The sequence below is a fragment of the Hibiscus syriacus genome, unplaced genomic scaffold (genome assembly GCF_006381635.1).
Source record: "Hibiscus syriacus cultivar Baekdansim isolate YM2019G1 unplaced genomic scaffold, ASM638163v2 tig00110893_pilon, whole genome shotgun sequence".
NCBI classification, from domain to species: Eukaryota; Viridiplantae; Streptophyta; class Magnoliopsida; order Malvales; family Malvaceae; genus Hibiscus; species Hibiscus syriacus.
Genome location: NW_024062901.1, coordinates 247,426 through 265,129, shown reverse-complemented (window position 1 = coordinate 265,129; position 17,704 = coordinate 247,426). Strand labels below are relative to the sequence as shown.

The 17,704-nt window shown below is 35.9% G+C and overlaps 1 pseudogene; it reads right to left on the bottom strand.

Annotated features, from left to right (window-relative positions):
- Positions 1-58: 58 nt before the first annotated feature.
- Positions 59-4,027, bottom strand: LOC120145055 (annotated as a pseudogene).
- Positions 4,028-17,704: the final 13,677 nt, after the last annotated feature.

The window sequence follows — 17,704 nt, the reverse complement described above, 5'->3', positions numbered from 1 at the left end:
CTCTGATGTTGGCTACTTTATTCTGATGGCAAAAGAACACAAATGATTTACTTTTCAATGGAATTGATTGCACCAAGGCATCTCTCTTAGTTTCTGAACCTGTAAAGGACAATCTTGATGACTAGCTGCAATATCACAATCCAAGGGCACAAGCAAAATTTACATTTATGTCTCAGTTATCCAAAAAAGATCCCACCTTTTAGAGCCCCCTTCCCTCCACTTTTGTACAAGTCACAAGCTTGATGGTATTGCATAACAAAGACAATGCATACCTGCTAGTTCATGGATTGACCTCAAAGGGAGAGTACGTTTTGAGGAGATCGCGGTGAGCTGGTTTCTAGTAAAAAGCTTCAACGACAGTATGACCTCGATGTACTCGAAGATGAAGCCAGATATCTTCCATCCCCGCTGTGAAAAAGTGGTTCACTCTTAGGAATATTCCCTCCGCTTATCCGTCCTCTTCCATCACTACCTTCATAATCTTCATCTTCAACGGCCTGTATAAACCCACTTTGCATTGGATCTGAACTCTAATACAAGAGCTGGAGGACCTGTTTAATCGAAGGTCTAGCTCGATCTTCTCTCAGGGTGCACCATCTCACAATGGTCACAACCGTCTGAAGTTGGTCTAAGCCAAAGGAGTCCTTGATACTGGGGTCTACAAGCTCAATTAGCCTCGACTCTGATGCCAACAGTATTTGGGTTGATTCTACCAGATTCACACCATCTTGTACGGCTCGTCTTGCAGTCACCATCTCCAAAAGTAGCACCCCGTAGCTATACACGTCACTTTTATCTGTGAACTCCTGAGTGACCACATACTCGGGATCCATATAACCTGAAAATTATTTAATGTTTAGATCTTTAGTACAGCAATGAGAAATTTTTTTAACCTTCCAATGATGGCTAACCTGGAGTTCCATGGATGTCAGTATTTACCGGTTCGAAGCAAATAGAACCATTTTTTGAAGCATGCACAAAGCCAAAATCTGCAACCTATAGGATACACTTATGCAGAAAGCACAAATTGTTTAAAAGCAATGTTCTTTGATGCTTTTATAGGAAAACAAGTTCTTATATGGAGAGGTTTATTCCTGAATTTTTTCAGTACCTGTTTGTACCCTTTTCGTTTTTTATCCAAACATATGTATATGAAGAGAGAAAAACGAAATGCTCTTGACAATTTGATAGACACGATACCTTTGCAACAAAATTCTTATCCAACAAAATGTTGCTTGATTTGATGTCCCTGTGGCAAAGAGGTGGATCACAATAAAAATGAAGGTACTCCTGTATATACAGACCGTGTATGAGGAATGAGATGATAATTTCGCATAAACAAACTGCAAATTTGGAAAACAGCTATTACCAAAGCATTAGCCACATCGATGGCAATCTGTATTCTGGTTTCCCAACTCAGTTGGTTTTTTCCGGGGGGCTGCATGAATATGAGACAATATCCATTTAGAGCATGGAATGAACAAAAGGAAGAAGAAAAATAACACGAGAAAGAAGAAGATAATGAAGTAAATAAACGGAATGGCGAACCATACAATGAATATGATATTTTAGACTTCCATTTGACATATACTCGTACACTAGAAACCTGCCAGAAAGTAAAAGCAGTTAACTTGCTAGTAGATGAATCAATCACCAGGCTATACATAAAAGAATGAACTACCTCTCACGATTTTTAATGCAAAATCCTCTTAGAGCAACTAGATGTCGATGGTTAAACCTAGCAAGAAGTTTTATCTCTTGGCAAAATTCTTCTTCACCCTGCTCCGAGACTTTATTCATCCGCTTCACGGCTACCATTGATCCATCACTATATTGAGCTTTGTACACCGTCCCGAACCCTCCACGTCCAATGACGGTGCTAAAACTGCAAGTTGCCCTTTTTGTTTCCTTGTAGCTATATTTCTGAAACATTGATGAAGTACCTGCAAGTTAATACCCGTCGATGAGAAAATGGTTCTCAAAACTTGCCATTATCAAAGGAGAATAGGTGATATCAAAACAAACCTTCCTGAAATTTCTGCATGGGCCTACGAGTAGGAAATTTTTTTGAAGAATTCTTGTCTGTAATATCAGAATCCTCCAACTCTTTGTTTTTCTTGCAAATCAAGACTATCAAAACTATAAGCACCATCACAGAAGCGACAGTAACTGCTATGCCAATGCCAAGAATAGACGTTAGGTGGTATTCATGGTGCATTTGGTTTGGAGGTACTCCAAATATGTGTTGACTCGGTGCAGCAGCAACTAATGGACTAGGAGAAACCTTAGGGGCAGGTGGAGACACGGGTGACTCTGAAACTAGCATCATAGTTGGAACAAAGGCATAAAAGTTCGATTACTTATGAAAACTCAATGCAGTTCAAACAGAAAGCAAAAACACATTTTTAAAACGATATTATATTAGGAGCATTAGTTTTCCAGGCATCCTTGTGTTTCATTTCTTATGTTTATGGATCATAAATAATGCTTCTTGGCTCTTGTAACCCCTGATAAGATGAAATACAAGGAATTGGGTACGTTAGAAAATCATAAACATTTGAGCCCTGCAAAAAGTACGAGAAATTTTGCAAAAGATTATCCCAAAAGATATATATACATATATACACACAATACCCGTACAAAATTAAATAACTGGTTTTTATGAAACAAATTATACCTGTGGGGATGTTAAATCCCTCAAATTGGAAAAAGCAACTTGCAATTTCAACAGCTGAAGTGCTGTCAACTCGGCTCGCAAGTGCAGCAAAGGTCGCATCTCGGCAAGTACTCAATGTCATATTATCTTGAGATCCAACTAGATGATGAACACAGTTGATGCCAGCATTTAAACACTTTCGGCATTTTTTTTCATGTGATAGTGGCAGTTTGCAGTTCACAGTAACATTCATAAATTCAGGAGACTCAAGCATCAGCATTACTGTAGTCTGATCCCTACAGTTAAAACTAACGGGAATCTTCGTACCAAATCCACAGAAATTTGTAGCATTTCGTGGAACTCCATACAGATGCATGGTTTGCAATATGTAGTGGATACAGATGTCAGATAAATCTGAGGTAACTCCTAGGTTGCCTGTCACATTTGTCATATAGCGGCAACACTTTCCTCTTTCACTTTTATTCGAGCATAAAGAAGCCACAAGAGCAAAATTTGATGCACTCATATCTAAGGGGCAATCTGCAAAAGTAGTTGCATCATCAATCAGATGAGTAAGCAACAATAGCATAGTCCTTAATCGTTATCGCTTTGTAATCAATTACTTGCAAAATAGATTACTGGCAATCACTGGAAACATGAATAAGAATTAAACATATGACTCTCAATCAACTTCAAACCTAGAATGCATAATCCAATTAAAGGTACCTAGGTCTTGTTACCTCAAATTCACATTGACTGCCATTATTCGAAATCGACCATTACTTAGCACTATGCAAGTCAATGCTATAGGAAACGCATTTCCGTATCATTTTTAAGTAAGAAAAATCTAGTTGTAATGACACCACTTTGGCCATTAATTTTTAACACAGAGCTCTAGGAATCCTTGAAGCCAGGTTCATAAATTGAATAGTTGCTTGACTGAACAAGCCATTGTGTTCAAATTCATTAAACAGTGAACCAATGCTAGCCAAAAAGCATACAAAGTACAGGTAGCTCATACAGTCTAATGACAGTTATTATCAAACAGAACAAGGAGTGAACTTTGAAAAGAATGCAAATCATAATTGAAAGCTTTCTGGTTTAAAACCCAAACCCATTTTCAGGGCTCTTTAGATACACCAAACCCCCTTTTCTAAAGCATAATAATGGCCCAAAATGGCATATTTTACAACAAGGAAAAACAAGTGATAATGACAATTACAACTTGCTTAAAAGGGTAAGTAAAGCTCAGCAAGTAAAAACATGAAGCTAGCGAAACATAACCTGCCAGTACCAAAGGAAGCTGCAAGCCAGTAAAGACCAGGAAACCCAGCATTGCATAGACCACCATGGTAAACCAGGAAAGAACCTTTTTTTAGGGAAAAAAACAATACGGGAAGAAGGAACAAAGAAATGTTCGTAATGGGAGCAATATCGGCACTCGGCACATATGAGAACCTAAACAACTAAGCAAAATAGAGAGAAATGAAGGGAGACGGCTTTTTGAGTTGTGACCCTTCTCTCTCTCTCTCTTCTTTTAAACCATGGAGTAGTGTTTGTTCTCAGTCTCTTAAGTAATATTTTTATCATTGAAATGGGAAAATTTGGAAATGAGTGTGGTTCCGAATAATCACGTTGACGCATAAAAGTTTTTTTTTTGAGAATATTTTTGGGACCCTTTTTACATGTGTAAAAACAGACGCCTTGATAAGATAAACATGCATTTAGGTTTGTTTTTCTCCTTTGTCTGCAACTATATGCTCAAAATTATGGGTATTCAAATAGGTAATTCGATTAGTCAACTAAGTCAAATTATCTAAATTTTATTAACTGATTTTTTTTTAAATTTAACCGAACTAAATTAAGTTCCGTTAATTGATCAGATAACCGAATTAATCGAAATTTATAAATAATATATATTATATATTAAATATTTAATATTTTTTTGTTTATTCGATTAATTTGATCCGTTAATTCGGTAAAAAAATGAGTTCAAACAACCCTAGAACTAAATACTATATATATATATATATTATTAAATATTTAATAATTTCGGTTAATTCGGTTAATTAACTGATTTCGAACCGAATTATCTGAAACTGAAATTTGAAAAAAAACCCATTAACTGTTAACTGATCGAATCTAAAATTAACTGATCGATTAACTAATCTAAATTTCGATTCGATTGACTAATTCAATTTTACCGAACTGTGAACACCCCTACTGAAAATAACTAAAGTGAGTTTATCACCAATAACATTTTGTCCACTTGCACAAAGCATTAAATTTATTAAATAAAATCAAGCGTAAATTATGCATTTAGTACTTAAACTATTAGTTTTGATCTGTTTTAATACTTAAACTTTCAATTTTTTCAAAATTGCATAGGTAGCTCACTTATTTTGATAAATTAAATTGGTATTTAATTTACCAATAGATTAATTTAGATTATATATATTGTAAAGATTTATTATGGGATCATCTTCTAAATTATTTTATTCTATTTATAATATTAAAATTTAAATCTTTTGATTTTAGGGTAACCTATACATTTAGTACTTAAACTATCATTTTTTGTCCGTTTTAGTATTTAAATTTTTAATTTTTCAAAATCATACCAAGCGTTTAGTTTTTGTTTCATTTCAGTGCCCGCCGTTAAAAACTTAACGTGTTTAGTACCTAAAATATTAATTTTGGTCCGTTTTAGTTTTAGTACCTAAACTTTCAATTTTTTTAAAACTTACGTTAAATTTTGAACGAACAAAAACCTATCAAAGTTTAGAGATCAAGAGAAAAAAAATTTATTTTTATTTTCTTTATTTTTCTCTTGTACAGAAGTGTATATAGCTTAATTGCATATCTTTTGTTTTTATTATTGTGAGTTTAAATCTTTGTAAAAACCTACCTTGTAAGGTATTATTGTTTACTAAACATCCTTTGTAAAAGGGGAGAGGTTTTAGTTGAGCCTAAGAAAAACTAGAGTTCTAAATGTTACTCTTTGTCCTAAAAAAAGAAAGATCAAATTAGTGAATTTGTTAAAATCTAAGATAGTGTATGTAGATTTTGGTTGAGAAAGTCGAACCACTATAAATATTGTGTCTAATTCTTATCTTTTATTGCTTTCACACCAAAGATTTTTAAAGGTCAATTCACCCCATCTTGGCGGTTTTCGGTTGATCGATCGAGCCTAATAAAAATATTTAGCGTTACCAAAAATCTAGAATAATTTAGATAAATCAATTAAAACAACAATGTAACACCATCGAGAACACATATGTATGGTCTAAAAAGTATGATAGAGTATCCTATTGTTGGGTATACCTATCATAATCTGCAACAGTGTTAGATCTTACGATTCGAGAGAAATTATATCACTAACCTAATACGACTAAATCTCACAGTGCATGAATCATACGGATCTACTGGACGAGAAACGCCAGATCTAGTCAACTCTCAATTATGAGAAACACGAGTACCTTCATAAATATACGTTCTCAAATCAATTCCATATTTAAAATCCAATAATCATGTAAAAATACTAAAAATATTAATGTATTTTTAGGTTAACAAGCTTATTTTGGTTCCTTCAAGTTAGAATTTAGCAAAATGAATTGCAAAATTAAACTCAAGACGTAAAAAAAGATCAAGATGAAGGTTTTCAAAAAAACTCAAGGTCTATCAACGATCAAAGTCAACATCGATCAACGGTTAATTTCTTAGTTTGGCTAGATTGGACCATTTCAGTCTAGTTCGACTGGACTAATTTGGGTTGGGATGGTTGGAGTTGGGTTGACTGAATTAGGCCAGTTGGATTTAGGCTGGATCAGGTCAGGTCGGAATATGGGTCGATTTGACCCGATTATAGAAAATTCTCCCCATACGATGACTAAGCCCTATGCGCATAGACGCGTTCGGTGACCTAGTGGTCGAAAGTTTTTGAAAAAAGTAGTAAAATTAAGAAAATGGAGTTTTAAGTCACTCTTCAAGCTCGGTTCACGATGGTGAATGACGAAGTGTTCATTTTCGTAACATCAAAAACTTCTAGTTTCTTACCCCTTCAAACGCCAACGATGATAATGATAAGGCATACATCAGTGGATTCAAAATAACGATGGGAACATCATGGTACATGTGGTGTAATAAACGGAGGTATGGTCGAGGACGAAACAAGGATTGAAGTTTCTTGGAGAAAAGAAAATTAAAAGAGGAAAGAGAGAGAAAATTAGAGAGAAAAAGCCTATGAGATAGCTATTTTGGGAAACTTTTAGGTAAGTGAGAGGGGCTTTAAAATCCCTCCCAAACATAAGAAAGGGAAAACTATCCTTTAAGGCCTTTGATTTTTTGTAAGTTACAATTTTTTAAAAATTTAAATAAAATTAGGCATGTAAATAAACTGAACGTTCAGCGAACTATTCATGAACCGTGCGGCGGGAAGTTTGTTATGTTCGTTTATTTATTAAATGAACGAACATGAACAAGATTTTGCGTTCGTTTAATTAAATGAACGAACACTAACAAAGGGATAGTTCGTTCATTTACGTTCGTGAACGTTCGATTATATGTTCGTTTATGTTCGTTCATTTATGTTCGAACAAATGGCAAGTTGAATATGTTACGAAGATTATTGAAGTTGTTTGGATTTCAAGAAGATTGTTTTGTTGAACAAAGTAACTTTAAGACTTTATTATGTTCATATAGCTTATTTATGATTTATGTATGTTTTTGTCGTATTCGAACAAATTAACTCTAAAGTTGCAGGTGATATTAATGAATTTTAAATTGTTATTTTTGTTGTTTACTTTTTTTACATTCATTTGTTGTGTTCGAATAAGTTTGTTTTTTGTGTTTGTGTTGTTCGTTTATGTTCATTTATTATGTTCGTTTGTTTGTGTTCGTTTACGTTCGTTTATCATTTAAATGAACGACCATGAACAAGCTATATTCCTTAATGAATGAACATGAACAATATTTTTTTGTTCGTTTATGTTCGTGTTCGTTTATTTATTAAATGAACATACCTCCATTCGTGTGCGTTCGGTTCGTTTACTGGCCTAAATAAAATCCTAATTTAGTTGCTGAATTAAATAAATATATAAATAAATAATTAACTCTTAAATTACGGTGTGACAGACTCGACTTTTCCAAAGACTGAGTAAAATGTAGCTTTCATATTGAAAATTGGGTATGCCTTAATTACTAGGCCAAGCACTCTTTAGATAACTATACTTCGTGAGAAATATAAAATATTTTAGTTATACCCATTGTCTACCCAACGATCAAACTACTCCCCTTTGTGGTAAGCTCTCACTTCTATATGGGAGGACTTTTATCAAAATATTACTTGGTTGGTTAAAAATGGCTTGAGAGTCCGCTTTTGGGATGATACATGGGTGCCACAGCTTAGACCTCTCCGTCGTCAAGCTTTCAATTCTAACAGCATTGATGAGAATGTTAGCATTACTGATCTTCTCACAATGGATGGTTTTTGAAATATTGAGGCCCTTGAATTATTGTTGGAGAGTAACACTATTCCATACATCCTTGGCATTCGTCCTCCATTCAGTATCGATATAGTTGTCTGCTACATGTGGAGATGGGGCTCGAAATATTAATTCAGCATCAACTCGGCTTATTTTTCACTTGTTGAACTCAATTGGGATTCACATTCCCCAGTTTGGCAGTCCTTTTGGTGCTTACAAGTTCCACAACACATACGACTTTTTCTTTAGACAGCTTTTCGTCAAAAGCTCATGAAGAATCTCGAACAAGCTAAGCGTACTTCCACCGATTATCCATCGTGCAAGATTTGTAATACTCCTCTTGCATCCGCAATCCGTATGCTCCGGGACTGTCCACATGCTCGCTCACTATGGGAACGTGTGGTTTCGCCCAATCGTGTGGCTGATTTTTCTCTTCTGCTCTAATATCTTTGATAACAATGTTGTGCGGGAGCTTGATGTCCCATGGCGTCTATTTTTCTCTTCTCTTGCTTGGCAAACATGGAAACAATGCAATGATATTGTTTTTATGAATTCTTGCTGCTCTTTTTACTCGATTCTCAGTCGTGACATTGCGTGGGTAACATATTTCGATGACAGCCAGCATTGTAGTTCCCCAACGATAGAGAATGGATGCTTTGTTTCAATGGCAAAGACCACCAGCTGATTGGTATTGCCTTAATGTTGATGGTTGTCTCTACTGTTCCAAATATTAGCTTTATTGGTAGAGTCGTTTGAGATTTTAAAGGTAATCGGTTATTGGCTTTCACAAAACTGTTGGCATTACAACTTGTTGAGAGTAGTTAGTTAGTTTGTAATCTGTAAGATATTCAGTTAATTAGTTAGACGTGATGTTGCCTTTCATGAATCCCATTTTCCTTTTTCTTTTCCCTCAGCTTTTACACAATCTTTTTTCCATCTCATCCTTTTGTTTATGATTCAGAATTTCTCATCCTTAATGACCCCTCACCAAGTACGGACACACCTTCATCCTCAACAAGCATTCCAGCTCATACATATTCAACGAAGTCCTTTCCGAATTCATCCACTATTGCACATACTCCATTAAATGTTTCTTCTCCACTATCTTCTCCGCATTTGTCGAATGTTCCAAACACCTCTTCAGTGGTTTGCCTAGTCCCTAAACATCTTCAGTTCCTAATTTAGAGTCACCTCATGTTCGTAAATCTTCTCGAGTGTCTCGACCACCAGCTTGGTTACATGATTTTGTTCATTCCTGTCAATCTACCTCAGCTCTGTCATCTCCATGGAAGTATCCTATTTCTAATTTTATTACATATTCACATTTACCACACCACACAAAAACTTTTTTATCTTCTACTTCCAACATCATTGAACCTAATTCCTATTCACAAGCTATTAAAGATCCCTTGTGGGTTTAGGCCATGAAGGAATAAATATTTGCGTTGGAATCCAATAATACATGAAAGGTTGTTCCTTTGACCAGGGACAAGACTCCCATTACTTGTAGATGGGTTTATCGAGTTAAATAAGGCATCCGGTGCAATTGAACATTATAAGGTCTGACTAGTTGCTAAGGGCTACACACAACGAGAAGGCTTTTGATTATGGTGATACCTTCTCTCCTGTTGCCAAGTTGACCACTGTTCGCCTCATTCTTGCCCTTGCAACAATGTTTCGATGGTTCCTTCACTAAATGGATGTCCATAACACTTTCTTGCAAGTTGATCTTGATGAGGAAGTTTATATGTGTCTTCTTGAAAGGTCAGGGGGAGAACATGGTTTGTAGACTGCAAAAGTCCTTATATAGAGTCAAATAAGCATTGCGTCGGCAAAATTTGAAGCTGATTGAAACTCTGTTAAATGCTGGCTATAAGCAGAGTAAATACGACTACTCTTTGTTGACCAAAAAATAGGGAGACAAGTTAGTAGTAATGCTTATCTATGTTGACGATTTGATGATCACTGGAAATAACATGGATTTGATCAATGAGCTCAAGGATATATTAAGTCAAAGCTTCAAAATGAAGGACCAGAGGAGTTAAAATATTTCTTAGGTTTGAAAGTTTTGAGGTCTGCTGAGGGGATATTGATCAATCAAAGAAAGTATGCTCTCGAACTTGTTGAAAACACTAGATTAGGAGGTCCAAAACCAGCAGCTACTCCCTTGATACAAAATTTGAAGCTCACAACGATAAAATTCGACGATGAGTCGCATCGAGAATGCAATGACAAGAGGATGGAGGATAAAACCGTGTTTCAAAGGTTGATAGGGAGATTAATTTATCTAACACACACAAGACCAGACATTACTTTTGCGTTTAAGCATTCAAGTCAATTTATGCATGATCCCAAGGACTCTCACTTTGAAACTACTCTCAGGGTAGTGCGATATGTTAAAGGCAATCTGGGGCAGGGAATTTTAATGAAAGCGTTGAATGAATGTCGAGTTTTGGCATATTGTGACTCGGACTGGGCATCTTGTCGTATGTCCCAAAAATAGTTACTCGTTATTGCATCAAATTGGATGATTCTTTAATTTCCTGGAAATAAAAAATCAAAATATGATTTCTCGATCAACTGCTGAGGCAAAATATAGAAGTTTGGCTATATTAGAGAATTAATTATAACAAATTTTATTTAAATTTTAAATTATTGTAATCAATTATAATATTCTTGTGATTAGTTGTAATTCTCTAACTCTAGGCTAGTCTCCTATTTATGTGCCTTGTAATTAGTTGTAATCCCCTAACTCTAGGCTAGTTTCCTATTTCTATGTGCCCCATCTTGTGTATATATATACACTCTTAATCAATAGAAAACTTAAGCCATTGTTTCTCAATACTCTTCTCTCTATTTCAACATGGTATCACGAGCCTAATCTTCCAGAGCATATTTTCCTCTCTCTTTTTCCCTTCAAAAACATCACGATCCTTTATATACATATATCTAAAACTACGCCACTAGTCCCTTCAATAGCTTCCCATACGACTTCCTCTTCCACCAACGACCCTATTACTATCCAAAACTCTCAAGATCCTCAACATCCTCTCCTTACAATAAATCTCTCCAATTTCACCAAATTGTCATCCACCAATTATCTCACATGGAGCCTTCAAATCCAATCTCTTCTTGAATGTTATGATCTTCATCACTTTATTGATGGCACTCAAACTCCACCACAACCCATCGTCACTGTCAATGGTGTTACATCTCCAAATCCGGCGTACATAACCTGGAAGCGTCAAGATCGTCTCTTTTTTAGCGTTCTCCTTGGTGCCATCTCCATTTCACTACAACCGCTTATTGCCCACACCACCACTTCCCTTTATGCATGGCAAACCTTAGCTAATACCTACACCAAACCATCTCGTGGTCATATTAAACAATTGAAGGAACAATTAAAGTAGTGTACCAAGGGCTCAAAATCAATTAGTGAATACATGCAGGTGATAAAGACTCGTACCGATGAACTTGCTCTTCTAGGGAAGCTAATTGATGATGAGGATCTTATTGATCGGGTTCTAGAAGGACTAAGTGATGAGTATAAATATGTCATTGATGCCATTAATTCCCGTGACACGCCAATTTCTTTTGTTGAACTTCATGAGAAACTTCTCAACAAAGAAGCATCTCTTCAGATTGCTCAACCACCTTCCCTATCACTACCAGTCACGATAAATCCCACGACCTTTCGGAATCGTCCAAATTGGCGTCCATCAGCCACCAATTCACAACAATCAGGCCCTACCACTATACTTTCTTCTCATGATCAATGCCAACCCAAACCTTATTTGGGTCATTGTCAAGCATACTGCACTCAAGGACGCACTGCCAAACAATGCTCGATGTTTTGGCTTGTCACTAATCAACAATCACCAATATCTCATCCTCAAGGCTCTCAGGGTTATCGTCCATCCACACCCTGGCAACCACGAGCCAATCATGCTATTCTGGGCAACAACACTACACCTACTTGGCTACTGGATAATGGATCATCTCACCATGTTACATCTGACTTGAGCAATCTCTCTCTTCATAGCTCGTACCAAGGATCTGATGATGTCATGATTGGTAATGGATCGACCCTTCACATAACCCATACTGGTTCTACCACTATACCTACTTCCTCTCGCACCTTTACTTTACAAAATGTTCTTTGTGTCCCTTCCATAAAAAAGAACTTAATTTCGATTTATCAATTTTGTACTCATAACCATTTTTCTGTTGAATTCTCACCCTATGCTTTTCAGGTGAAGGATCTAAACACATGGACAATACTTTTGATGGGTGAACCTAAGGATGGCATATATAAGTGGCCGACTACATCCCCTTCAGTTTCCTCTCCACCATTGCTTTCATTTTCCAATGTCAAGACCACTTCGTCTGAGTGGCACTCTAGACTAGGTCATCCGTCATTTACTATTATAAAAAATATTGTTTCCAAATTTCCTTTACCATTGTCTAGTCTGTTATCCTCCTTCACACATTGCAATGCCTGTTCATGCAATAAAAGTCATAAAATTTCATTTTCTTCTTCTACCTTAACCTCATCTCACCCGCTTGAACTTATCTTTTCTGATGTCTGGATCTCTCATGTTTATTCTGTTGATGGTTTTCAATACTATGTTATTTTTGTTGATCATTATACACGATATATTTGGTATTTATCCCCTTAAACAAAAATCTCATGTGTATAATGTCTTTGTACGTTTCAAGGCAGTAGTCGAAAACCAATTTAAACATCGAATTGTTACCTTCTATTCAGATAATGGTGGTGAATATCAAGCCCTTGATCTTTTCCTCTCCACCAATGGTATATCACATCTTACTACACCACCCCATACACCAGAACATAATGGTTTTTCTGAACGACGTCATCGACACGTTGTTGAAACTGGTTTATCTCTCCTCGCTCATGCATCAATTCCTATAACTTATTGGACTTACGCATTTGCCACTGCTGTATATCTCATCAACCGTATGCCCACACCCACATTACATCTTTCATCTCCTTTTGAGAAACTCTTTGAGTCTCAACCCAACTACATTAAACTTCGGGTGTTTGGTTGCTTATGTTATCCATGGCTTCGTCCTTATTCTCAGCATAAACTTGACTCTCATTCCACTCCTTGTGTCTTTCTTGGTTACTCTTCAACACAAAGTGCATATATCTGTCTCGCTCTATCCACTTCTAAAATATATATTTCTTGTCATGTCAAATTTCTTGAAAACTCCTTTCCCTTTAGCACTCACCAAATCCATCTATCACGTCCCACCCCAGAGATCATTTCCAAATGGCTTCCCCCGGTCCAAATTTTACCAATTTCAAGTGGCTCACTCAATACGCCGCCACAAAGGGATTTCTCATGTCAACATCCGTCACAAAATACCCAAACAAACCACTGTCATTTCTCATCAGTTGACCGTCGATCCCTGTCAATAGACCTCTCTTTACCCGAACACAACTCGGTTAATCATCAAGAAACCATCATCGACCATTTACCACTAGAACCACACAATTCTGAGACCTATTATACTTCAATCATAGCGCAACCCACCCATCAAAATACCCATCCCATGACCACTAGATTGAAAAACAACATCCACAAACCCCTAACCAAAATGAACCTCACTGCTATCATTTCTCAACCATCAGACATTGAGCCTCATACTATTTCTCAAGCCCTAAAAGATCCTAAATGGAGACAAACTATGAATGATGAATTTGATGCTCTTGTTCGGAATAGAACTTGGGAGCTTGTTCCATCTACTTCTCTGCAGAATCTTGTTGGATGTAAGTGGGTTTTTCATATTAAATAGCTTTCTAATGGTTCTATTGACAGGTACAAAGCTAGACTAGTTGCCAAAGGCTTTCATCAGCGACCTGGAGTGGATTATCATGACACTTTTAGTCCGGTTGTCAAGCCGACAACAATACGACTTGTTCTAAGCTTGACACTCAGTAGAGGTTGGCAATTGCGACAATTGGATGTTAATAATGCCTTTCTTCAGGGCCATCTTTCTGAAGATGTCTACATGGCTCAGCCTCCAGGATTTGCTGATAAAGACAAATCAACACATGTATGCAAACTAAAGAAGGCTATATATGGACTCAAGCAGGCCCCACAGGCTTGGTACCTTGAACTTCGCCAATTCCTTATTGAGTATGGGTTCACAAACTCTCATGCAGACACTTCCCTATTTATTCTTCACTCAGGTAACACTACTATATATCTACTTGTTTATGTGGATGACATTATTATCACAGGCACCAACACCAATATTATTCAGCGCTATATTGACCTCATGGCACAAAGATTTTCAATCAAGGATCTTGGTACCTTGTCTTATTTTCTCGGTATTGAGGTTCTAACCACTTCATCCGGTCTGCTACTTACTCAAAGGCGCTACATCATTGATCTTCTTTCCTGGACAAAAATGATTGGTGCAAAACATGTTGTTACACCACTTGTTATGTATGGAAATCTCACACTTCATTCAGGTACAACTCTAACTGACTGCACAGAATATAAAACAATTGTTGGCAGTCTACAGTATCTTTGCCTCACTTGCTCAAACATAACATATGTTGTTAACAAGCTTTCTCAATTCATGCATCGCCTAACGTCTGAACATTGGAATGCTGCAAAACGACTGCTTCGATATCTATGTGGCACATTAACTCATGGATTATTCCTTCACAAGGCAAATCTGCTTTCCCTTCATGCCTTCTCAGATGCTGATTGGGGTGGAAACAAAGATGACTATACCTCAACGAGTGCCTATATTGTCTATCTTGGTCGTCATCCTATTTCTTGGTCATCCAAGAAACAGCGTACAATTGCTTGATCCTCCACGGAAGCTGAGTATCGATCAGTTGTCGCTACTACTTCTGAACTCAATTGGATTTGTTCCATTCTCACAGAACTTGGCATCACTCTTCCTACACCGCCTGTTATCTACTGCGACAATGTTGATGCCATCTATCTTTGTTCTAATCCAGTCTTTCATTCGCGCATGAAACATGTGGCACTTGACTATCACTTTATTCGGGGTCAAGTTCAATCAGGTGCTCTTCGTGTTACTCATGTTTCCTCAGTAGATCAACTTGCCGACACTCTTACTAAACCGCTTCCACGAAGTCGATTCTAAGACTTAAGGGTCAAGATTGGTGTCTCCTCCGGAGCTCCATCTTGAGGGGGCATATTAGAGAATTAATTATAACAAATTTTATTTAAATTTTAAATTATTGTAATCAATTATAATATTCTTGTGATTAGTTGTAATTCCCTAACTCTATGCTAGTCTCCTATTTATGTGCCTTGTAATTAGTTGTAATCCCCTAACTCTAGGCTAGTTTCCTATTTCTATGTGCCCCATCTTGTGTATATATATCCACTCTTAATCAATGGAAAACTCAAGCCATTGTTTCTCAATACTCTTCTCTCTATTTCAACAGGCTACAACAACAGAGGATATAGTGTGGTTAAAAGGATTGTTAGCAGAACAGGAAGTTAAAAATACAACACCAGTAACAGTCTTTTACGATAGTAAGACTGCAATACAAATAACAACAAATTCATTTTTTCATGAGCGTACAAAATATATAGAAATTGATTGTCACTTTGTGAGGGAGAAAATACAAGAGAGGTTAGTGCGAACTGCTCATATCGTTTCAATAGAACAACTTGTAAACATTATGGCAAAAGCTTTGGGGGTCCAACAATACCACTATCCGATGAATAAGTTAGGGATTAAAAACATATTTAAACCCTCAACTTGAGAGAGTGTTGAGAGGAGTTCGTTAGTTTGTAATTTTTTAGATAGTCAGTTAATTAGGTAGAGAGACTAGTTATATTATTGAAAGTTATGACTGAATAGAAGAAAATTTTCCAAATATTAGACTTTTAACACAACTCTCCTACAAGATTAACTATGGATTATTCTTCTAGGATTGAAAATTGCCCGGGATCATGGTTTTGAGTTGCTCTTGGTCCAATCGGATAGTACATATGTCGTTGATCTTATTACAAATTCTAATCGCTCAACGAGTCCCCATGCGCTAGTACATTCCATTCATAAACTTCGTCAACGATATTGGGTGACGGAGATCACTTAGGTTCCTAAAGAAACTAATAAGCTTGTCGATGGAATTGTCAAACTACGTTCACTCTTATCGTATGAGACTTCACTTCTTTCTTCTCTACCATCGTTCCTGCAGGAGCTTCATAGTCGAACTGAGCGGTCCTCCCTGCTTAGTTTTCATGGCTTTTGCCTTTTATTAAAAAAAATATCAACAATCAGTTGGTCTAGTGGGATGAGGCATTAGATCCCATAAGTAAGGTAAGTGTTCGAATTCTGGCCATTGCGAATGAAGCATACTGGGTTGGGAGCCTCCTTTGCCTCTGCAGTATCCCGATCCAGATTAGTCGATTAATAGATCGGATACCGGTGTTTTTACCAACAAAAATATTAAATGTTTCTAAAATTGAATTACTTTTAAAACATTTTTTATTCGTAAATAATATTTAAATTAAATTATGAAAATATTGAGATACACGAAAATAACTTGAAAAATCAATGAAAAAAAGCAAAGAATTTAAATTTGATACGCACATGTAAAATTACAGAAAATAAAAACTTTAACAATATATTGATTTTTAATAGTTACGCAATGGCAACAAAATTAAACAAACATCCCATTCTCTAGAAAATATTTTAGGGGAAGTTTAAATTAAGGTTAATAAATGACAAAGAATATGTACAATCAAGAATGTTATAAAAAATATAATTTTTTTTATAGGTGAAACTTAAAATGTTAATTTTTTTCTAATATTTTTGGTTAAACATAAAATGTTACATTTTTCATAACATTTTCGGTTGGCAAACGAAAATGTTAGAAAAAATTAATATTTTAGATTGCGTCTAACGAAATTATTATATTTTTTATAACATTTTTTATTGCGTCTATTCTCTATCGTTTTTATCTTAAATTAGATTATCTATATATTTTAGTGTTAAACTCTTCCATTAAATGTTGATTTTTATGCACCTATTTGTTTGGGCCAATGTTTTATTTTTTTTTTCATGTTGCACGGTCGACGGTTACTGTTTATTTTTATGTACCTCGTTTGGGCCAAATCATAACACAGTAAAAAAGATAAATTAGGGGCTTGTATTGTTTTTTGGTCATTTTTGGGGATTTTTGTCCCAATAGGCCATCAGGGTTTTTTGTTTAGCCCAATAGGGCACCTGTTTTTTTATTTTAATAGAATCAAATGAGTGGGTCCAATGTGAGCCATTTATTTATTGAAATTAAAACGACTCGTCACCTCGACATGACGAGTCCGTTTAAATATTTTTAATAAAAATTATAAAAATAATTTTAATATTAAAAATGGAAAAAATAAATAAATAAAAACTTATCACCTCGAGATGACGAGTTCAATTGAATTCAAAAAAAATCCATTGTTCAACGGACAATAGCAACAGTCACATGATGAGTTCTTCTGATTTAAATTGAAAAAGATTAATTACTTAAAAATTAAAGTAATATTTTTATTAA